Source organism: Prionailurus viverrinus, chromosome D1 (genome assembly GCF_022837055.1).
Source record: "Prionailurus viverrinus isolate Anna chromosome D1, UM_Priviv_1.0, whole genome shotgun sequence".
NCBI classification, from domain to species: domain Eukaryota; kingdom Metazoa; phylum Chordata; class Mammalia; order Carnivora; family Felidae; genus Prionailurus; species Prionailurus viverrinus.
This window is the reverse complement of record NC_062570.1, coordinates 72305111-72329826: the sequence shown is the minus strand read 5'-3', so window position 1 is coordinate 72329826 and position 24716 is coordinate 72305111.

Sequence of the window (24716 nt, the reverse complement as noted above, 5' to 3'; positions counted from 1 at the left end):
TCAGTGTTAATAGCAATAACGTTTGGGCTGTGGAAGATAAAGACATTAACACCCTCACACGTTCTCAGCTCCCCTCTCCACACAATTTGGATTTTGTTAGTTATATGATTATTTGTACATTGTTCAGACTTACAGCTCTGTCTGCTCTCTAACTAGAATAGTTCCCATATTTCATGCAACCGTTCAATTCCAGCTCCCATGACTTACCTTGTAGGTAGGGTAAGTGGGGTAGGGGCAGCTAAACCGCAAAAGAGTAAAACATACGGTGTATTAGGAAATCATACATGCTATAGAACACAAGCAAAAAGTAAAGCAGACAAAGGGAGGTCCAGAATACTGGAGTAGAGTGGAGTGGGCACATATTGCCATAGTAAATAAGGCAGTTAGGGCGAGCTTCATTGAAGATAGTGTTTATTACCACTATAAATATTAACTAGACCTACTGCTTACCACTTCATGGTGTGCACCTTCATGATGTTTCTGTTCCTAAGTTATTTTTTTCTTTATTTCTTAATTGCTTGAATGTCACTGTCACATAGTTTTGTTCAAGAAGGGGGCCGTATTACTGATTTCTCAGCTTCAAGAAAATCTATTGCTTTTTATATTTAACAACACTCTTGTGCGGTTGTAACACGTGGGGTACATTTTCTCTCTCTTATTGTGAACACTGTCTTTTGTCCTTAAATGTTGCTGTGGAGAAAGCTGAGGCCAGCTTGATTTTAACCCCTTGAAATGATTTGCTTTTGCTGATTAAATGTTTGAAGTGTCATTTTTTTTTAACTTACATACCTCTATTTTGATTTGTCTGTATTAAATTTTCCTGGAACATGGTGTATCTTTCAATTTGCTTTTGCAAGTTTTTAATTTATTTAGATAATTTAAAAAATTTTTACCTTTGGGTTTGGAAACTTATTTTTTTTTATTTACTAGGCTTTAAAAAATCTATTAGTTTCCCTGTACTTGTTTTTAATACCGCTGTTTTAATCTACATTTACTGTGATTATCTCAAGCTCCTATCCATCTAATTCATTTTTGGTGAAATATACCTGTTACTTGCTCTAATTTTTTTTTTACATTTATTTATTTTTGAGAGAGAGAGAGAGAGACAGACAGAGAGAGACAAAGCACAAGCAGGGTAGGGGTAGAGAGAGGGAGACACAAAATCCGAAGCAGGCTCCAGGCTCCGAGCTGTCAGCACAGAGCCCGACGCGGGGCTCGAACTCACGAACCGTGAGATCATGACCTGAGCCAAAGTCAGACATCCAACCGACTGAGCCTCCCTGATGCCCCACTTGGTCTAATTTTTATATTAGTTCTGTAGTGATGTGGTTTGTGTCCTCAGTTTGTTTCTCTAGATCCTCCATCTCCTAATTTGTCTTCAACCTCATTATCTTGTCTCTCAGAGCTTCTGTTCCTGAATTTATACTCTTACTAAGATGTTCTATAACCTGAAAGGCTATGAAGATTTCCTTTTGTTCTTTTGTTATGTTTTCTCCTAGGTTGCTTCTTTATCACTCTCCCCTCCTCTTTCCTCCCTTCCTTCCTCTCTCCCTTTCTCCCTCCTTCTCTCCTCCCCTTTCTCCTTCCTTTCTTTCCTCCTTCCCTCCTCCCCCTCCTTCTCTCCCTCCCTTCCTCCTAGCCCCCTTCTTCCCTTGTTTCCTCCCTCTGTCCCTTGCTCCTCCCCTTTCTCCCTCCCTTCTTTCTCCCTCCCACCCTCCTCCACCTCACTTTCTTCTTTCACAATGTTTGCATAGCTCTTTCATAAATAAGTGAGAAGTTCTTATGATGCTGTTTCAACTCACCAACATAACATTTGTAGAAGCTCATTATAAAGTGTCTGATTCCACATCCCTGCCTTAGAAAGTACCGCCTGGGGAATACATTTGAATCTATGTTTGTTGCCTAAGACTCTCTGGAAGACACTTAGGGCCTGCACTTCTGACTGTTTCGCCTGCATCCAGTATGGCAGTATGGTGGACTGAGGCAGCGAATTTAGACAGGAGACTCTGAGGGGCATCCTGACTGGCTGGTGGGCTGGGACATGGACCAGTGAGGCTAATGCTATGACTAGAAGCTGTAGGAACCAGAAGAAACTGACTTGAGGGAGCCAGAATCCAACTTTTAGTATCCAAGTTGAAAACGTGGAATCAGTATCTACAGTGGCTGAGAGAGCTTATGTTCTGAAGGGAAGCTGGCATTTAGTCCAGGCTCTGTAGCTTGATGGTTTTATAATCTGGCTCCTCTGCCTTCCCATCTGCACAAGGGTGGTAATGATGGTATCTTTCTCATAGAATTGTTGTGAGGATTAGATGAGGCAATGAATCAACACTTCCCTCAGTGTGGGCAGCTTTCATAAATGCTAGCATTTTCTATCATTATAATAGTGAGACACAGAGGACACAGACTTCTGACAGGCATTGATACCACAGAATATCTGATCAGAAGGCAGCACTTAGCAGCGAAAATATGATCGAAAGTGGCACAACGTTTGGTGTCAGGAACAGCACGTAAGGCCTGTGATTAATCGCTCACAATGAGACCCCAGGCTGTGGCTGGGAGGCCTTGGGGCTCACACTCCTTCCTCCAGGATGCTGGCAAGAGGTGAGGGGAAAGGAGGGAAGCATGAGAGCCAGACTGGGTGGCTTGCCACAGTCCAGGGGCTCCCAAAATGTGGTCCCCAGACTAGTGGCATCAGTATCACCTGGGAATTTGTTAGAAATGTGAATTCACAGGGGCGCCTGGGTGGCTCAGTCGGTTGAGCGTCCGACTTTGGCTCAGATCGTGATCTCGCAGTTGATAAGTTCGAGCTCCATGTCAGGCTGTGTGCTGACAGCTCAGAGCCTGGAGCCTGCTTCGGATTCTGTGTCTCCCTCTCTCTCTGCCCCTCCCCCACTCATGCTCTGTCTCTCCCTGTCTCAGAAATAAAATAAACATTAAAAAAAAAAGAAGTTGGGGCACCTGGGTGGCTCAGTCAGTTGGGCATCTGACTTCAGCTCAGGTCGTGATCTCACAGTCTGTGAGTTCGAACCCCGTGTCAGGCTCTGTGCTGACAGCTCAGAGCCTGGAGCCTGCTTCAGATTCTGTGTCTCCCTCTCTCTCTGCCCCTCCCCCACTCATGCTCTGTCTCAAAAATAAATAAAACATTAAAAAAAGAAAAGAAATGTAAATTCACAGCTCTGGCTCCACACCTAGTGCATCAGAAACTCCGGAATGGAGACCTGGACATTTGTGCTTGAACTAGTCCTCCCAGTGATTCGGAGGTACTCTTAGGTTTGAGAACCATTCTGACTTCTACTATTGTGCTAGTGTTTAGAGAATGAATGGCCAGGATGGGAAGGCAGTGACCCTAGAGTGCCATGGCCAACATCTTGGAAACTTGAAGTAGGCTGTGACTTTGTGGGCAGAATTAGACTGAGTTGTGCTTGTTAACAACCAATGAGCATTTTAATAGGCATATCATCAGCCTGCATACTTATTCCTCTAAGTATATGTCATTTGTGTATCCTCTACATACATGTGGATACTGCTATGCTTAACCTATTCTTTAGTGAACCATAATTTTGATTATAAAATGGTAAAACATAGAGAAACACTTGAGTCTCATAGTTATGGTAAAACTCTGGAGCTTATGTTAAACCAGAGTATCATCTGCCATCTGGTGGCAGCATACCCCACTGACAGGTTCCACAGCAATATCACAAATGAAAGATCTCAGGGAGCTAGGAATTGGGGAAGGGGGAGTACATCTTGGGTCTGAAGAAATTAGAGGAAGATTCCTCCTCATGTCAGCTTATGATGGTTCCCTCTCAGAGAAGTGAGGTGGAATACGGATGTTAGCAGCAGACAGAACTGGGCTAGAGCAACTTTTGGAAAGTTACTTCACATCTTCGAGCCTCAGTTTCCTCATTTTTAAATGGAGGTAAGAGTAAAATAATGCTTCAATTTCCAGATTATTGTGGGGGTCAAATGAGGGAATTGGTTGAAAACAGCTGGACATGTTTGGAAAACTGTTAAGAGCTGCCCAGATGTGAGTTGTTTATTATTTATGTCTGAAATTTGGTCTTTAATTGTGGAATGTAATGTTCTCTGTTGGAAGAATTCTAGATATTAGCAAACAGGTGGAGAAGGTATTTTGGTGTTTGGGTTTGTCTTGAAAAAAAATTTTTGAAGGACTTAGGGCCAAGCGATTCTGCCCTGAGATTACCCCAACTATGATTTAGGAAGGAAAGGGGAATGATCAGCTCTACGCCCAGCAAGGTGGTGGGGCAGGAAGTTGAAGAGCCCCTGGCCATAAGCCATTCAGGTGCCTTTTGTCCTTGTGTCATCTGGACTTGGGAGAAGGAAGGATGGAGAGGAAGACAGAAGGCTGGGTAGAAGTTTGCAGAGACAAAGGTGGGAGTGAGGAAAAGGGGGAGAAAGATAAAGACAAGAAGACAGAAGACAGGAAGGGAGTCAGCAACCAAGAGAATAAGAGATAGAAGAAAGAGTCCTTGGGGGAAACCAAGTTAAAAGAAGCTTCAGCTAGAGGGAAGAGAAAAGGACATGTGCCCTGGTGCTGTTGCCCTAGAGGGTTCCAGGCCTTTCCAACTGGCAGTACTTTTTTGTGAGTCCACTTTTGCCACCGAGATACTTGTTTCTTCAGGGACCTTGTGTTTTTGTACACGTGAAGTGTTTGGATCCAATGTGCTTAGTGAAAGAGAAGAGTCCTACATCGCTGGAAAAAGAGACCAGATGTCTTTGAAATCATCTAAATTGTCTCTATTTAAAAAAAAAAAAAAAAAAAAAAAGAAGTTACTCTTTCCATTGCTGCCAGATCTGAAAGTCCAATTTGCCAGGATAATATATCCGGTGTGGATAAAGATTTCCAAAGTTGAAGTGTTTGTTGCTTAGCAACCTGGAGGCATGAAGGGGCCATTTGGGCTCTGCCATTGAACCCTTTGGGAGACCAGGCTTCACTCAGCAGCAGGCATGGGCTGAGAAGGAACCAGGGCTCACTCGGGCCTTGAGCCCACACTGTCCCTCCTCTTGTAGGTTTCTCCCCAGGTACTTGAGGGTAATAAAGTGTAAACAGAGGAGGAAGGGGAAGCAGAAAGAGGCAGAGAGAAAGGGAGCCGCCTAAAGAGAAAGGTCCCAGGCATTGAGTGAGTCTAAAAGAAAATACCAATTGTGCCTACGACTTGATCATTGGCTTTCGGCACACATGCAAATATCTACTGTTCCAGTGCTGTGGAACGAGAATACTTTTGTACTTTGAAAATGCTATTTTTACTACTAACTGTAAAGAGAAACTATGTACATTATTATTATTGTGATTGTTATTATTATTATTGCTATTTTCCCTGTCTCAAGTTTCAGTGGAAACCTGCCTACCTACTCATCTGTGCTCTACATGAGGGGTGGGCACTGCAGTAGTTCCTCCAAATCCATTGCCCCTTCTCCTGGTAGTTACTCTGGTGTTTGGTCCAGTTTGCACCCTGCCTCTACACAGTTCTAGCAACAGCAAAGAGGTGACTCTATACATAGGGCCTGTGGCCCAGCCCGAAGCTGGTGTGCTCAATCTTGTCTTCTGGCCATAGTTATTTCTTCGGGGACAGGACTGTGACCCCATTCTGACTACAGAGCTACAAGAAGAGAAGTTTGCTGGGGGTTCCCAGAAGAGCTCTTCCTCAGGCATCTGGGGAAATTTCTGGGGGTAACCCTGTTTTTTTCTCTCTGGGTACTTGCAGCCATTTTGGGGACCATAAGAGGGAGACAACCTTAAGATGAATCTGATTCTGGGAAGGGCAGGGTGAAGGGAGAGGAAATAATGAACAATGAAAAAATCCTTGATGGTATACGCTACTGAATCAAACTGTTCCTGAAGCCCAACTTGATCTTCAGTCTCCAATTGTATAAGCCAATAATTGTCCTTTATTGTTTAAGCCGGTTTGAATTGGGTTTTCTGCTACTTAGAATCCAACATTTTTTATTGATGCAGTAACCTTTATTGAGCACCTATTCTATGCCTGTCACTCCATAAAATGCTCTTATATGTGTTATTGTCCCCTAATCCCCATGGTAACCTGGCAGGAAAGGTATAACATTCCTATTTTTCAGCTGAAGAAAAACCCCAGTTCTAATACTGCAGTGGTTTGTAGTAGAGCTGGGATTTTGATCCAACGTCCTGACTTCAGAGCTCAGGCTCATCCCCAGGCTCAGATTCTCTGCTGGCAGGCGAGGAGATCTGCTCTCAGCAGAGTGGGGAGGGAGAGCAGTAAGGGAAGTCAGAAGTGAGTCCTGAGCTGACAGCATTGACAAAGGCCAAGACAAAGGCCCGAAGTAGAATCTGCAGTGGGTTCAGATGATCTGGCTGGTTCAGTGTCCTCGTGTGGTAAGCCACCCACTGACAGCACGTGGCCCCCTCTCTGGCCAGGCCACAGCTTGCTTTAAATACCAGCACCCTGGACACCACGAGGAATAAAGACTGAATGACAAGTACTCATCCCTATAAACATTTGCAAAGGCTTGTGAAATTTTATTTTATGTAACTTGTGTTTCCTAATTTAATGGCTTCCTTTCGGTGTCCCTCTTCCAAGTTAAGACATATCAGCAAACTGCTGGAATGACAAGACCATGGGCACGTGATGGTACTAGTTAATGTTCAGAGTATTTACTCCATGCCAGCCACTCTTCTGAGAGCCTTCCACATGCAGTTTGTAGGTTATGAGTTAGTGTATTGTCACCCCTCTGTTGTGAGTGTGGACATGGAGGCTCAGAGAGGTTAGATCTCTTCCTGAGGTCACACAGCTACATCCTGTGCTCTCAACCACTACCCTATATTGCCTTTTCATGCAGACAGAATGAGGAAAACCTCTCACCAAGGTTCTTGGCAAACAGGATATAATAAGTCTAGTGACAGATCGAGCATTGCTTGACTCTAAGCACCAGAATAACCCCATTTGGTGTGGAAATGAACCAAGTGTGGCTATAAAGTTGTGAGACTGATATTTTAAAAACACACATACTTTATCATGCATATGACTGCCACACTTTTAGAAGTTATCCCTCACCCCATACTCTCACTTTTGAAAGAAAGAAAACCAGAAAAAAGATTCATATAAATAGCTTTGAAAAAGAAAAATGATGAGAACAGACCAGCACTGCCAGGCATGCAGTATACTACAAGGCAGTATTAATTAAAACAGCATATGGTCCTGCGGATGAAAATAGACAAATAGATGAGTGGGAAAGGACAGAAAACCCCTCCACACTATTATTTGGTATACAGTAGAAGTAGTATCCTCTATGTGGAGGTTGGGCAGAATGTGGCACCCAGAAACATACTGATTTGGATTCTTTCCTCCTAGCCTATACCACATTAAATTCTGGCTAGATTAAAAAATAAGATGTAAAAAGTGAGTCCACAAAATATCTAAGAGAAAATTTAAGTTCATGGTTAGGAAAGGCTGTCCTAAATACTGCACCAACAACCAAAACCATGAACAAATTTGTAGATTTAACTGTATAAAAATTAAATATTTCTGTATAGCAAATATACCACAAAATATACAAAAGACAAAGGTTCCTAGCCTTGACATACAAAGAACTCTTATAAAATCAGCAAGATAAAATGGAAAACATAACAATGTCAAAAAAAAATCAGGTCGGGGCACCTGGGTGGATCGGCTGGTTGAGTATCTGACTACCCTTGATCTCAGCTCAGGTCATGATCTCACAGTTCGTGAGTTTGAGCCCCGCATTGGGCTCTGCATTGACAGTGCAGAACCTACTTGGGATTCTCTCTCTCTCCCCCCCTCTCTCTGACCCTCCCCAGCTCATTCTCTCTCTTTCTCTCTCACTTTCTCTCTCTCTCTCAAAATAAATTTAACTTTAAGGAAATGTCAGGTTGCTTTAACAAATTATTAGTGGAAGCATAAACTCACACATGATGAAATACAATCGTGCAACATACATCAAAGACCTTAAACATTTGACTCAGCAATTCTCCTCCCAGAAATTTATCTTAAGAGAATGACTGACATATACACAGAGACATTTGTGTGAAAGATAGTCATCACAGTGTCATTCACGATAATATTAAAAGGTGAAATTAAGCTAACCGTCTGAAGAGAGAATAGGTTAAATAAATGAGGGGGTCTATCCATTCAAAGAGCATTTAACAGTGATTAATGAAGATGGTATACATGTATATTAACTGGCATCGAAACATGTTTTTGATCTGCTGTTAAGTGGAAAAAGGAACTTATAAGTATGTATCAAAATATTGTACTTGTGTATAGATATAACCCTCTTCCTCTAAGAATCCCTAGTAAACTATCTAATTATATATATATACACACACACACATATATACACACATGTATATATGTGTGTATTATATACATTATATACATACATACATACATTATATACATGTATATATGTGTGTATTATATACATATAATATCTATGTTTTCTACTATTTTCTAAAATATACATTTCTAGGTAATAAACTTACATACATTAGCAAATTGTTTTGTATATATAAAATATCGCATAATAAAAAGCAAATACTGAGGGTGTGCTTATAAGTAACAAGACTGTTTCTTCCCTTTTTGTGGCCTGAGTGACTTCTGAATTGGCCCAGTAGGTTGCAAGGAAAAGCATGGGCTTTGAGAACCCCAATGACTTGGTTTGAAATTTCACTTATCCTATACTGGTTGTAAGATTATGGGCACACTTCTTAACCTTCTTGAGACTCAGGATTCTCATCTTCAAAATAAGAATAATATCTACTTTGCATGATTATATTATATGCCATACATGCAAATACTTAAGCCCCTATCTCGGTGACTGGTACCTAGAAGAGTGTTAGTAAATTGCAACAACTATTATTCTCCTTTAATTAACACTCAGCTCGAATGCCTCTCTGGATATTTTCAACTACCTTAGGCAGCTGGTTCTCTACTCACCATTTTTTCATAGCTCTTTGTGGGCACCTGCTATTGCTTACTCTGCATTGACCCACTAGATGTGCGCTCCTGGAAGCCAAAGATCAAATGGGCCCATCTCTGGATCTAGGGGCACATAAATATTTGTTGAATGGATAAAGGAGTAAATGAATAACAACTAAGATCAATGACAGCAAGGCTGAAATAAGTAAACATTTCCCTAAGAGAACAACTTTTGAGGGCTACACTCAATGGTATATATACTATGGTTCATGTTTTAAAATGTTTTTTATTTATTTAGAGAGAAAGAGCATGCATGTAAGCAGGGGGAGAGAAGGAGAGAGAGAGAGAGAGAGAGAGAGAGAGACAAAGAGAGAATCCCACGTAGGCTCCATGTCCTAGAGCCTGACGCGGGGCTGGATCTCACCACCGCGAGATCACAACCTGAGCCGATATCAAGAGTTGGCTGCTTAACTGAGTAAGCCACCAAGGTGCCCCCATTTTCTTAAAAACTACCTGAATGTTATTTTGGAACCCCATCTCATGGGAAATGGGACTCTGAGATAAAATATATAATACATCAGATATATTATACCAGTAGCAAATGCAAATATTTATTGAGTAACTTAACTGTGGGCCTGGCACTATGCTAGGCACTATTTATTTATTTATTTATTTATTTATTTATTTATTTATTCATCTCAAAAGATAAATAGTGAAGAAACTAATGATTAGAGAGTATAAGTCACTTGCATCCAGTATCTAGAGTGGCAGAACAAGGGTTTGAACCCATGTCTTTCTGGCTGCTTTTGATTCTTAACCTATGCTCTTAACCATGACTCTCCCCAGCGTGGCATTTCAAAGACTTTATTGAGGAGAATGTTGAAAATCTTGTCATCACTGGATCCGTGGGCCTCAAGGGCTCTGGAGAGATGCCCCCAGCACGGATGGTGAGGAAGAGGAAGGGTGTTGTGATAAGAGGAGATAACCGAAAAGAATGAGAGAAGGGGGGGATGATGGGGAGAAACAAGATGGGGTGCCAGACAGACTGGGGGGAAAAACCCTCTGTTGACCACCATGGCTTGCCATGTTGGGAGGCAGCATTTTTAATACTTGGGCAAAATTTTGAAGTGGGCCATACTAATGGCATAACCGAGGCAGGGATGATGGGTATGCAAGTGAAATTTTGTTTTGTTTTACAGTTTTAAAAGAACAACCATTATTGAAATAAGAATATTGATTTGTTGTGTTAAATTAAAGCACATTGACTGTCTAGGAAAACATTGGCAGTAGGAAGAGGTCTTTTACCTCCCTTCCCCACAAGCCTTAACCTTCCCCCCACCCCCCACCCCCAGCCTTTTTGGGTGTTCTATTTCTGCTAATCCTTGCTAAGAAGTAACTGGTGAGCAAGAGGTTAGCTGGTGGGGTCTCAAGGTGCGACCTTTCCCAGGGGCATTTGCATGTTAATAGAGGATACTGGGAACTCAGGAACAGCCTCCAGGTCTCAAATGAAAGAAGTCCTGAAGGTGGATGAGAGGCGTGGGCATGGCCCCCAGGGCCCCCCGCTGTGTAGGCCACGTTGATTCGGCCTGTGTGGATGGCCGCTGCTCTGGGCTTCTCTCCAGCTGCTTTTACAAAGAAGTGGTTTGGAGAAGAACAAAGAGATTGTGTTTATCCCCAGGCAAGTGTTCCCTTGCCAGGGCTATGTGCACAGTGCCCAGCTCAGAGTCTGCACCCAGACTCTGCTTTGCTTAATGGTTATTCGTTGAATGAATGAAGAAAGCTCTTTCCTCTTCCTCCCTCCTCCCCCTCACACCTTCAGCCCTGTTGTCCATAAGCCCTTGAAGCCCAAGACTGAGGGCCCAAGACCGGGCAACTTCTTTCTAGTGATAAGAACATAGCCAAGAAGAAATTCCTACCATTTGCAATTTTATTATTTTTTCCTCCTTATAACTGGAAAACCTCAAAACTTGTGCTGAATTGCATGACCTCACTGACCACGTTTCATGTTCCTCGTTGAACTGCGGTTAAAACAATCTCCTTCTTAACTACGGCCAAACTGCAGAAAAGAAAATTCCTACGTGGACGTGTTCTCAGGCACAGGCACATTTCAGGGTCCTAGGGAAGGAAAGGGGCGGGGGACGGGGAGGGAGCCGTGAGGACAAGACTACTTTTCTGTTTGGCTGAATTCATCAAAAATGTCCAAACCCCATACCGAACATTCATCACTAATTAAATCCTAGCACCATAATTCAGAGAAAACAATTACAGCATTTAGAATTTTTAAAGGAACTATTATTGCTGCCTTGGCCCTTTTAAAAATTATGCTCCCCAAAGGACAAAATGTGATCCATTAATATGTATGTATTATTACTTTTTTTGTGAGGGAAGATTGCTGATGCCTGTGAATATGGAAGCATTTATCGGTTGCCGACAGCCGCTCAGTTGACTTGCAGTTTTAAGTGCAGTATTTTCTAGAATCTAAAAGGCTATAACATTAATTACCTTTTTGCCTTTAGCTGGTGGCCTGCTAGTTTCTGTCCCGTGTTCTCATCTCTTACCTTGTCACACTGGCAACCTGCTTATGGAGTGAAGGGGTCGTTCAGACCCCAGAGTCAAACGATTGCTGCGAGAGATCGCACAATAATCCATTCAGTTGAGGGTGGTTCCTCCCAGTTACCCTTGGTACCCAGATGAGTTCTTGTTTTTTTCATTTTTCAGGTGAGGCCCCTCTGCGTGGAGTCCTATGCTCGCCCCTGAGTGAAAGGCATTCTGAATTTCGAAGTCAGGTCTGTGACTCTTCCACAGCGAGTATGCCCCTGCTAAACTGGGATCTGATATTGTTTCTGTTTCATTTTATCCTTCTTTGTCTTGATAATTTAACAGAGTTATAGAGAACCGAGTTAAGCCGAGTCTGGCACCAAGGATCACGGTTGGCCTCTGTGGAGCTGTAGTGCTTACTTGTGCGTGTGCACACGCGTGTGTGTGCGGGCACAGAGTACACATAAGTATGTATGTATGTATGTATATATATATAAAAGCACGACTCAGAAACTTCCATTCGGCTCCCTGATCAGTCTATTGTCACATGCATTTGGCATTCATTATCCATGAGCCTCCGGCGCCTCTGGTCCTGTGCCCTGGCTAACAGTGATTTGGTTTATAGAGATCATATGGCAGGGAAACAGACCTTGAAAGACAGAGCTCTGAGAAGCACACTTGATGAATTTCCTATGATTTGAGTCTGGGTTTATTCTTCCCTGTGGCGGGGCAGACACCCCAGAGCACACGCGGCCGGCCTGGGAGCGCAGCGAGGAGTGGAGGCTATGACAATACGCACACTGTTTTTTTCTTCACACGTCTCGGGTTGCATTTCCTATCTGGGAAAAAAAGAAAAGGGAGCCTTGTAAGGGATCCAGAATCTGGGCAGGAAACCACACAGAGTGAAGGTTGCCATTGTCATTAGCAATTAATGTAACCACCAGGGCTGGAAGGAGAAAGCCCTGCCAAGGCTGAGGGGGAGGGGAGGGGGCGCAGAGGCTGTTGGAGGGGAGGGGGCCGCTTCCCCCATTCACCGGCTACCGGCTACCAGCTACCGTTGGATCCGTTGGTCAGAGGAAGGAGCAGGACATCTTCCCCAGCATTCACAAGAGCTAATACGGTGCTAGAAGTTTTTATTTTAAAACAAGGTGTCTAGGACTTGATAAGTTAGTTATAAAATGCCACTGCCACCCATTTTTAGTTTCTGTGGCTCCAGGTCTGATTCCTTAGTCTCTTTGATAGGCTATTTTTTTCTTCCTTTTCAGTCTGTTGAGACTCATTTTTTTTTTTTAACAGTATTTACTGAGTGCCTTCTCTGTGCCAAGTACTTGGGGTGCTGAGCATGAAGTTGATGCTAATCTGCAACATGTGTTGAGTATATGTGTACCAGGCATGGTGATGGGTATTTTCTATTCATGACCTCATCCAGGCATCACTGCAACTCTCTGAGCTAGGCTTTCTTCTTACCCCAATTTACAGATGGCATAGCTGAGGCCCAGAGAAATTAATTTACTCTCTCCAGGTCATAAAACGAATCCATGGGCTAACTGGAATTTGAGCCCAGGCAAATTTGTCCCTTCAAACCTATGCTCCCAATACTTGTTTTATGCCCTCAAAGAGCCCATAGTCAGGGGGAGTTTCCAGCAAGTTAATCAATGATTAAATGACAAGGTGAGGTGGGCTGTGACAAGGATAAGTTTAGAGTCTTCAGGTGTCCAGAGAATAGACACCTAATCTACCCTGGGGAGGCACTCAGGGAAGGCTGCCTAGAGGAGGTGAGTTTGACATTCCTCCTGCCTTCTCTTGTGCCTCAGTAGTATGTTGGCCAAACTAGTCAGTCTGGAAGTGGACATTAATGTAGTAGTATCTCTGCCCAGCTTCCTATATAGGCGTCAGAATGTTCTGTAGATCTGTCTAGTCACCAAAGATGTCTGCTTCCTGTGTCCTACGCAATGAAGTCCCAATTGGGACTGCCAGTATTTCTCCTACACTTGAAATGGATACCAATCTCTCTCCTATTCCTCCTCCCCCTTCCCTGTTTTGTCTCTCTGCTTCTTCATCCCTCCCCTTTCTGCCCCCACCCTCTTTCTCTTTCTTTCTGGTAGTTTAAAAAACGCCACTTTTCATTAATGTGACCAAAATGTCATCAAGTAGTTTAATGCTCTTTAATGTCCTTGTATCGTTTACGTTTTGCGAACAGTGTGGAAATGAATCCCATCTGTGGGTTCAAGAACATCAAAAAAGTTGGACAGGCTATTTAGACGTGCTACTTCACATTGCATTAGCGTGTACAATGTCAGGGGGCCGAGCCAAGCACGGTCTGTCCCAGCCTCAGCCCGCCCCTTCCCCAGCCTGGGAGGGACAGATCGCTTACCTCCAAAACTCAGAGGCAGTCTGGGGATGGGTTCTGGAAGGCTGCCCAGAGGCCCCAGGAAAAGTGTGAAGCCTAAATAAAAGATGAGAAATGATTCAGGAAAATCTCAATCTTCCTTTCTGGTGCCAAGATGCCCTAACAATAGCTTTTTCATCTCTCGGGTGAGAGGCTGGTTATAATGCTGTTTGACTTCTTCAGAAGTGATTAACTAGTCTCTGTCTCTCTGTCCCTGTCTCTTTCTTTCCCCTCCCCACCCCACTCCGGCTCCCCAGGGAAGGAAGCTCTGGGGCCCACATTAAGCTGACAGTTTGCAAGAAGGTGGCTATAAACCAAAACTGACTGGAGGGTGTCAAGTTCAGGGCCAGCAGAGCTCATAAAAGTGGTGCTCTCTGGATGGCCTCGAGAGGGTCTCAAAACCTCAATCAACAGCGTTGGTGATTCCAGGATGACCCTGTTGCTGTGGCATCACCCCGGCAAAGGGCACTGATGTTGGAGTCACCCCACTTGAATTCTGGCTCCTCTGCTTTCTAAAAATATGCTCTTGAGCAAGGGAACCCCTGTGTCTGTTTCCTTTCCTGAAAACCAAGGATACCAATTGTTTCAGCCTGCTTAGATGAGCGAACGGCATGAAGCGCATAGACTCCTGTCTGGCCATAGTAAGTCCTCCAGCAAGGTTAATCATCAGTTGTTCATAGTATTACTTTGTTATCCTGCTCTTGCAACCCCACCCCACCTACACTGTACCCTTCAGGTGTGCTTCCAGGTCGAGTCAGCCCCTTCTTCCCTTCCAGCTGAGCTCTCATCTCACCCTCCTCTACAAGGATTGCAGTGAGTGGGAGGGGCAGGGGACCTTGACCTTGACTCCAAAATATTCTGGCTTTTTCCCAGCTCTGTGGAAAAACCCCTCATTCAACTGCATTCCCTGGAAAGAAGGATGTGGCTTTTTATTTTCAGAAAAACAAAAACAAAAAGCAAAACAACAGAAAAACAAAAACAAAAAAACGAACAAAACAAAAACAAAAAGCCACCCAAATCTTCTATTCTTCCCCAGATATGGGTAACAGCCGAGAGTGGATTTTGAACTGTTAATCATTATAGCTGAATGAATGATGACCCACCTCTCTAAAGGCTCTCAATCGGTAGCCAGTATTGTAAACCCCATCCGCCTTATTTTGCATTTGCTTTTATGAATGAATGTTCTTTAATTTTAAATGTAAACATAAGCAAATAACCTGATTGTTATTTCACAATCTTCAAGACAAGGTCATTCTGTTTTAACTTCTAAGTTAAATAAAAACATTCCTTTAATGCAATTACCAGAAAAATAATTTGCTTCTAAGTTCCTTATAGGATGTGCTTTATAAGATGTGCGCCCATCAACCTGTTGGGTATTTATGCTAAGGCAATTTGGAGAATGCCAAGGGGTGTTATAAGTGGACTTTCCTGGAGGCTTGTGAACGCAGCTTATAGCAGCCACACTCCAGCCTTTGGGCTGAGACTGGTGGGAAGGACACTGGGTTCTAAGAATCAGCAGGCCTGGTTCTAAGATCGGAATCATCACTTCTTGCTGTGTGAGCTGGGACAAGTCACCCAGGCTCACCCAGCCTGGACTTTTCCGTCAATGTAAAAGGGTTTCTGCCCGAAGGCGCTCTCAGTGTCTTGTCATTGTGACCATAACATGAGCTCATCCTTCAGGCTTCATGAAGAAGGTCTTTCCAGACCTCCTGACTGGATGACATGCTAGAGCCTTCCTTAACCCGTCTACTTCCATCTGAACTCACGGCACTATTGTTGGCTGATGGTATAGCACTATGGCTAACAGCACAGACCTGGGAGCCAAGCTCCGTGGGTTTGATTTCTGGCTCTGGGGCTTGCTGGCTGGTGACCCTGGATAAGTCACCCAACTTCCAAGGCTAAGAATAGTATCTATCTCAAAGGACTATTGTAAGGATTAATTGACTTAATATGCGTCAGGCACGTAGCCCAGTGCCTGACACATAGCAAATGTTCTGTATGAGTACATCGGCTACATCGGCTTTTATTCTCTCTTCAGTTATTTACTGTCTCTCTTTAGTCCTTCACTGAGAGTTCTCTGACGACAAGCACCGCGTCTGCTTCCACTGCTGTAGCTCACCCATCACTGAGCACCATGCCGGGCACCTGGAAGATTCTGACGATTATTCTTTGGATTGTGTTGAAGTAAAATAATGTAAAAATGCTTTGTAAACCACTGTGCAAGGAATGTTTTTTTCTTATTAGTTCCGGAAGGAGTTTATTTGATGAAATATGTCCAGGGTTCTCTCAGAATTGCTGCTGCTGCTGTTGAATGTGACAACATTTTGATCAGTTGACTAGTCAGTTTATGAATCACACTTGTTACCAGTCTTCCCTGCATTTAGTTCTTGTCTTCCTGGTTTGTGCCGAGTGGATTTGCCAGAAAAAACCTTTGGGTTTGCTAATGCATACGACTCCCCCACTCCACCGATGTTTACTGAGTGTCCCTTACAGGGCGGCCCCCGGCTGGGAGAGGCTGCAGACAGGAAGCAGAGTGGGACTCATTTTCAAGCTCACAGTCTAGGAAGGGAGGCAGATGTATGAATCCAGGCCTAGCCATGCATATTACAATAAATGAGCACCTGATTCAACCTGGTCCAGAGTCCTTCCTTAGGATTTTATATATGGTGACTGAGAGATGCAAGCTCTCTCTTTCCTTTGGGGTCAAAGGCTGGTTAAATAGAAGCCTGGACATGTCTGGAGACCGTACTTACTCTTTCCATGTTGTCTGGGGAAAGCCCATGTGACATTGCAAAGGATGAAGACAACCCACAAAGTGAAATGGGGTGGGGAGTGAGGGAGAGCTTTGGGGATTCTTTGTCATTGCAGCAAAGCCAGACTACTCAACTCATATAGATGCCATCTCACTTAAAGGTCTTTCTGATACCATGGCCTGCAATTCCCACTCTTTGGAAAGCTTGGGAAATGAGTTAAGGGATTCCAAAGCCATGGATGTGCAGGAATCTTAAGCAGGGCTCTATTTGTATCTGTCTTGTTGTTGACATCCTAGTCCCTAATGAGGTCATTTGAACATCTGTAGCATATCTGCCAAGAGCCAGTTAACTGGAAATGACATTAGTCACTGTTAGCACAGTGTCTCTTCCCCTTTCTCCCTTGGATCTGTGCCTTGGGGACACTCCGACACAGCTCAGAGGTTCTTAGGGGCCAGACATCAAAGGGAGGGATATAGTCACCAGCAGACCCCTGTCAAAACATTCAACATTTTACTTGTTGGCTCCCAACCTTTCTGATACTGAGCACCTCTTTCAGTAATCCTTATGTCTGAGTGTTGAAAGATCAAGTCTTCAAACATAAAGTGCTGATTAAGTCATAGTATACTTACTCGCTCACTTTCTATTAATCTGCCTTTGTATGTAGTACTGATCAGATCACACTAACAAGACAGAATTGATTTAATTTCAGACCAAAGACCTTTTAGTTGGGCTAGCCGGCATTAACTATGGTAAGAGGAATGTTCCTGGTAGGTCTTTTATTTTCTTTTTAATTTACTTTCAGAAATGATCCATTATTGTTATACCTTTGAAATGAATGAAACAGCTCAGGAATCCCTACTTTTTAGCACCTTAAAAATATGAGATCTAAAACTCCCTTACAGTCTGTCATTAATGCTCACTTTAAGAGGTGCCTGTGGGGCATGGGACCTGAGGTATAACACAGTTTGCACACTCACTGCCTACCAGACCCTGGGCCAGGAGCTTTGAAGTCCTAATATCTTTTGCTTATCCCCAGGCCCTGCAGAAGAACCAGAGGAGGGTCCAGCAGGACCAAGCTCTGGGATTCTTAATGTAGCTCTTAGCTCTTGGAGATGAAGTGCCAGTGGAGGCCAAGAGCCTCCAATTGACCAGTACAACCAATTGACATCAAGATCCTAGTGCCCACTGCAACGAGATTCAGCACCCAGAAGGAATGAGGACATGGCTGTTCTGAGGGGAGAAGATTGGTCCCCCTCCCAGCTTTGTGTGTGTGTGTGTGTGTGTGTGTGTGTGTGTGTGCGTGTGCATGCGTGTGCGCATGCATGTGCACTCAGGAGTTGGTTTCCTCATAAATACTGCTTTCCTAGAGGTTTTTCACTATTTCCATCAACACAAGTAACCAGGCAACTGTGCTGTGACTTAATGGAAATGTTGGAAGGGGCCATAAATCTTCATTTTGGAGATGAGGAAACTGTAACCAAGAGGGGCTCTGAAGTGCTGGAGGTCACACATCAAGTAGGGGAAAGCCAACATTTCTCCCAGAACTTCTGGTTCCAGAGACTATCTAGCTCAGTATCCTTGGCATGCAGATGGGGAAACTGAAACTCAGAGAAGGTATGCCCTTGCCCAGGGTTATGATCAGTTCATGAAAGAACCAGGGGTAGAACCCAGGCCTCCTAATTCTAATTCCAGTGCACCTAAATACTCCAGATGCCTGTTACAGATGAGTGGGAACTTGGAAATTCACTCATTTATTCATCCACTCATTCATTCCACAAACCGGCTGGCCTTTATTACCCATTAGAAGTGATGACACATTTCCCAGAGGCCCCTTCAGCCATATCTCAGTGGGTAGAATTTCACCCCATGCTGAAGCCTAACCCAAGACTTTATCTCAGTTCCTAGAACTATGTCCAACACAGAACAGGTGTTCAGTACCGTTTGTCGAATGAATAAACGAGTGATTAATGGATAAATAATTGGCTTACACCATGAGGATCTACTGCTTGTGGATGGGGATGGGCAGTTTTTTGTCGTGGAGGATGCATATGTGAGAAAAATTGGGTCCTACTAGCTCAGGAGGAAGAGTAAATGGATGTCTACTGAGTAGATGACCAGATGTCTACTACATCAAGCTTGTCCAGTTTCTATTATTACAGAATCACCGAACACTTTTGGATGAGCTCAGCCTGTCCCACTCTATTTTGTTCATGCAAAACAGCCAGCAGGAGGGTGTGTACTGGCTCACTGGGGCTTGGCCAGGGTGGGAACACAGGGTGTCTATTCTTTCGGTCCATAGCAAAGCCAAGAAATGAATTGTGACTTCCTGGGGCAGCAGGAACTCAGGGTTAGGCTCCATTTGTTATCTCCCCTGGTGACGGGCTGGTCCCCAGTGATGTCATCTGAGCATCTGCAGGCACCTCTGCCAGGAGCCCGCTAACTGGAAATGACATCAGCTACCAGCAAAGTGACTTGGGCGCCCAGCAGACACGTCCCGCTGATCCCCTGTCTGGAGCTCATCTCCTGCCTACCTGGAAGTCTTCTGGCTGGCACTTTGGCAAACAAAGAGGCATTTGAGAGGGAATTAAGTTGACTTTAAAAGATAGCCTCAAAGTGTTTCCCAACACATTGATGCTTACATTGAATTATAGGTGCTAATAAAGCTGTCAGAGCCTTGGCGCGAGAACCAAACTCAAGCTGAAGGATCCCTGGGAAATGAGAATTCATCTGGGCCTGGAAAGTCAGTCCCTGGTCCAGCTGGAGGCTCACACACACACTACAAAGCTAAAAAAGGGCTGGAATTATCCATTTCCACCACCTTATGGATTGGCCCAACGGGCTTGCCATAGACTTGAAGCAGAAGGCAGATTTGGGGACTCCTTCATGTGCCATTGTACTCCTGGGACTGTGTTAATCCCTTCCTTTATAAAACACTCAGTGTGGCCATCAAGACTGAGTGACTATCAGAATTCGCAGTTAGAAGGAGCCATGTTTAGAGTGTTGAGGAAAAGGACCTACCACAGAGCACTTCTGGGACTTGCCTAAGATCAAGGACTTTAGTGTCTGTGATTTTGTACAAACGACACACAGATAAGTCCTAGATCTATCTCACATACAACTCTACTTACTAAGAATTTATTATATGCCAGTCCCTGTACTAAGCTCTATGCATTCATGATGCTTTGAAAGCATCCAGTAGTCCCTTGAGCAACTATGTGTGTGTGCATTCATTTCAACAAATACTTAGAAACTATGAGAATAGAGATCCTCAAACATGAGAACCTATAGCATTCTAGCCCCTGCACTGGACTCTCAGGACACAGTGGGGGACAAGACAGACACGTACTATACCCTGTCACTTGGGCTCAGTGGAGTGAGCAACCACCATGAACAATTGTAAATGCAGTGAGTATTAAGGAGAAATCTGGGGTGCTGTGTGAGGATATGTTGGGTGAACCCAAGGCTGAGGTGAGAAGGCAGCCTGCCTTGAGGAGGTAAAATCGAAGCTAGAAGCCAAAGAATGAGTGGGGGTCAAGGAAGGCAAAATGTGTGCCAGAAGAGCCAGGCTGCTCTAACGCCCCTGTGTGAGTTTCCTATGGCTGCCGTAACAAATTATTGCAAACTCGGTGCCTTAAAACAGCACAGATGTAGTCTCTGACAAATTCTGGAGGTCAGAAGTCCAAAATCAGTTTCACTGGGCTAACGCCAGGGTGCTGATGGGGCCAGTTCCTTCTGGAGACTCCAGGGAAGAGTCTCTCCTTGCTTCTTTCAGCTTCTGGTAGCAGCCAGCATTCCCTGGCTTGTGGATGCATTACCCCAGCCCCTGTCCCAGCGCTCACAATTGCTTTTTCCCCTTCTCTCATCAGACCTCCCTGGCTTCCCTTTTTTGCAGACATAAACTTATGATTACATCAAATCCCCGACTCCCCCCTCCTACCCCCATATAATCCGGGGCCATCTCCTCCTCATCTTAAGGAATGTAATCAGGGGCGCCTGGGTGGCACAGTCGGTTAAGCATCCGACTTCAGCCAGGTCACGATCTCGCGGTCCGTGGGTTCAAGCCCCGCGTCGGGCTCTGGGCTGATGGCTCAGAGCCTGGAGCCTGTTTCTGGTTCTGTGTCTCCCTCTCTCTCTGCCCCTCCCCCGTTCATGCTCTGTCTCTCTCTGTCCCAAAAATAAATAAACGTTGAAAAAAAATTAAAAAAAAAAAAAGGAATGTAATCACTTCTGCAAAGTCCCTCTTGCCTAATAAGCTAAGATTCACAGGTTCTGGGGATTAGGACGTGAATATAGTTGGGGACCATTATTCCATCTACCACAGTCACAAAATGAGGAAAAGCCTGGGAATGCATTTAGAGAAGTAGCATAGGGTAGCGATGGACATGTGTGCTCCGGGTGCTGACTCCTAGGTTTGTAACCTGGCTATAGCCATTCCTTGCTGTTTGATATTGGCTAACTTATTAAACCTCTCTGCATCTCAATATTCCCATCTGTGAAGTGTGGCTAACAATAAAACCTACTTTATAGGATTAGAATACCGATAAAATGAGTTATTTCAAGTAAAACATTTAGAGTAGTGCTTCATATATTTATGTGCTTAGTAAATGTTAGTTTTTATTATTAATTATTATTAACTATCTTTATTTAGATATAATTTAAACATCACATTGTGGTATATAAATTATAATTATATTACATTATGTTGTATATAATTGACATATATATATATACACATAAATTTGATATATATGGCAAAATAATTGTCATCCTAGGTTAGCTAACACCTCGATCATGTCACATAGTTACCATTTCTTTTTGTGGTGATAACATTTAAAGTCTACACTCTTAGAAAACTTCAGGTTCATAATATGGTATTAGTGACTATATTCACCACACTGTATATTAAATCCTCAGAACTTATGCATTTGGTACCTGGAAGTTGTGCTCTGACCAACATCTCCCCATATTCCCCACACTCCAGGACGTAGTAGCCACCATTCTAGTCTCTGTTTCTATGAGTTTGAATTTTTTATATTCCATATAAAGTGATATTATACTCTGTGTTTTTCTATCTGACTTATTTTGCTTAACATAATGCTTTCAGGGTTTTTCCATGCTGTCATAAATCTTTTTAATGTTTATTTCAGAGAGAGAGAGAGAAAGCACGTGGCAGAGAGAGAGGGGGACAGAATGTCTGAAATAGGCTCTGTACTGACAGCAGGGAACCCGATGTTGGGCTCAAACTCAAGAACTGTGAGATCGTGACCTGAGCCGAAGTTGACGCTTAAACGACTGAGCCACTTAGTTGCCCCAATGTTGTCATAGATTAATTGACTGTATATTCTTGGGATTATTTCCGGATTCTCTGTTTTGTTCCACTGATCTGTGTGTCTGTTCTTATGCTGCTACCACACTGTTTTGATTACTGTAGTTTTGTAATATAGTTTGAAATCAGAAAGTGTGACGACTCTAGCTTTGTTCTGGCTCAAGATTGCTTTGGCTATTCGGGGTCCTTGTGGTCCCATACCAATTTTAGGAATGTTTTTTCTATTTCTATGAAAAATGCCCTTGGAATTTTGATAGGGATTGCATTGAATCTGTAGATTGTTTTGGGTAGTATGGACATTTTAAGAATATTTGTTCTTCTAATCCATGAGCATGGAATTTCTTTACATTTCTTATGTCTTCTTCAATTTCTTTTATCAATGTCTTATAGTTTCCAGTGTGCAGATCTTTCACCACCTTGGTTAAATTTATTCCTATTTTATTCTTTTTAATACTATTATAGATAGGATTCTTTTCTTTTTTTCTTTTTTTAATATTTATTCATTTTTTTAAATTTACATCCAAGTTAGTTAGCATATAGTGTAACAATGATTTCAGGAGTAGATTCCTTAATGCCCCTTACCCATTTAGCCCACCCCCCCTCACAAAGCCTCCAGTAACCTTCTGTTTGTTCTCCATATTTAAGAGTCTCTTATGTTTTGTCCCCCTCCCTGTTTTTATATTATTTTTGCTTCCCTTCCCTTGTGTTCATCTGTTTTGTGTCTTAAAGTCCTGATATGAGGGAAGTCATATGATATTTGTCTTTTTCTGACTAATTTTGCTTAGCATAATAACCTCTAGCTCCATCGACGTAGTTGTCAATGGCAAGATTTCATTCCTTTTGATTGCCGAGTAATATTCCATTGTGTGTGTGTGTGTGTGTGTGTGTGTGTGTGTATGTATATTTGTATGTGTGTGTGTGTGTGTATATATATATATACACACACATACACCACGGATTCTTTATCCATTCATCCATCAATGGACATTTGGGCTCTTTCCATACTTTGGCTATTGTCGGTAGTGTTGCTATAAACATTGGGGTGCATGTGTCCCTTCGAAATAGCACACCTGTATCCCTTGGATAAATACCTAGTAGTGCAATGGCTGGGTAATAGGGTAGTTCTATTTTTAGTTTTTTGAAGAACCTCCATCCTGTTTTGCAGAGTAACTGCACTGGCTTGCATTCCCACCAGCAGTGCAAGAGATACTCTTTCTTCACAAAAATAGGATTATTTTCCTAACTCTTCTCTTTCTGATAGTTTGTTTTTAGCATGTAGTAATGGAACTGGTTTTTATATATTGATTTGGTATCTTGCAACTTTACTGAAGTTGTTTATTAGTTCTAACAACATTTTGGTGGAGTCTTTAGGATTTGCTGTATACAGTATCGTGCCATCTGCAAATAAAGACAGTTTTACTTCTTCCTTTCTGACTTGGATGCCTTTTGTTTCTTTTTCTTGCCCAAATCTGTGGCTAGGATTTCCAGTACCATGTTGAATAAACGTGGCAAGAGTAGGCATCCTTGTCTTGTTCCTGAACTTAGAACAGAAGCTTTCAGCTTTTCACCCTTGAGTATGATGTTAACTATGGGCTTGCCATATGTGGCCTTTAGTATTTTGAGGTGTATGCCCTCTATACCCAGTTTGTTGAGGGTTTGTATATTTATTTAGTTTTGTCAAATGCTTTTTTCTAAATCTATTGAGATGGTCTCATGATCTTTATCCTTCATGTTGTTAATGTGCTATATCACATTTGTCATTAACCATTATAATTTTATTATTCACATTTTTTCCCCAAGAAACAGAGAAACAAGGAGGACAGTATCTAGGAGGTCAGGATGGTAAGCAGGATTTAATTGTGGATGATGCAGAGACTTACTTGAAGCCCATTTGATGAATTTGGATCACCATCCTAATGATGATCAGAATCATGGAAAAGCTTTAAGGAGAGTGAGTGACCCAGTCTGATTCGTCCTTAAAAACATCGTTTGGCTGCATGGTTGAGGATGCGTTGAGACCAATTAGGTCGTTCAAGTGAGAGATGATGCTGGGTGTGTCACCAGTCACATTTACTGAGGAAGAAGCTGAGGCTCAGAAAGATGAAATTACTCATTAACACGGCCTTAAGCTAGTTTGAGCCTTTACTTGTTAAGGTCACTGGGTCAACAAAAAGTGGCACTGAAAAGCTGGTGGTGGGATTTGAGACCAGGTGTGTCTGATTACAAAGTCTGCACTCTTTGCTGAAGTACATGAACACCATAACCATGGCCATAAGAAAGACCTGCTGCTTCCAGACCCACCAGGGGCAGCTGCCTGAGGACCTGATGGGAGACCCCTGTATAGAAGAAGCTTTTCCGTGTCTGTTCCAGCTCAGCTCCTCTCACATTAGCAGAGAAATTTTTCTTTAACTGTAATAAACTGGCATCTCTATCTAAAGACTCTTCCACCCTGCTCCCAGACTCACTATTGCCCTATCCTTCCAGGCTAAGTTGTCTTGATCCTTGATAGCTTGGGTTTTGTTCTGAAAGCTTACCCCTCAATGGTTACAGTGGCAGTCATAGCCATAGAGAGCATCAGTGGGTAAGGGGCATAGAGAGAGGGACAGAGATAATCCCAGTGTGGGGCTTGATCCCATGAACCTTGAGATCATGACCTGAGCTGAGACCAAGAGTCAGATGCTTAACTGAGCCACCCAGGTGCCCCAAAAGGGAATCTTTTTAAATTCATAAAACTAAAAATTCCAGAAAGGGATGCTTTCAGGTGTGGCTGGATCTAG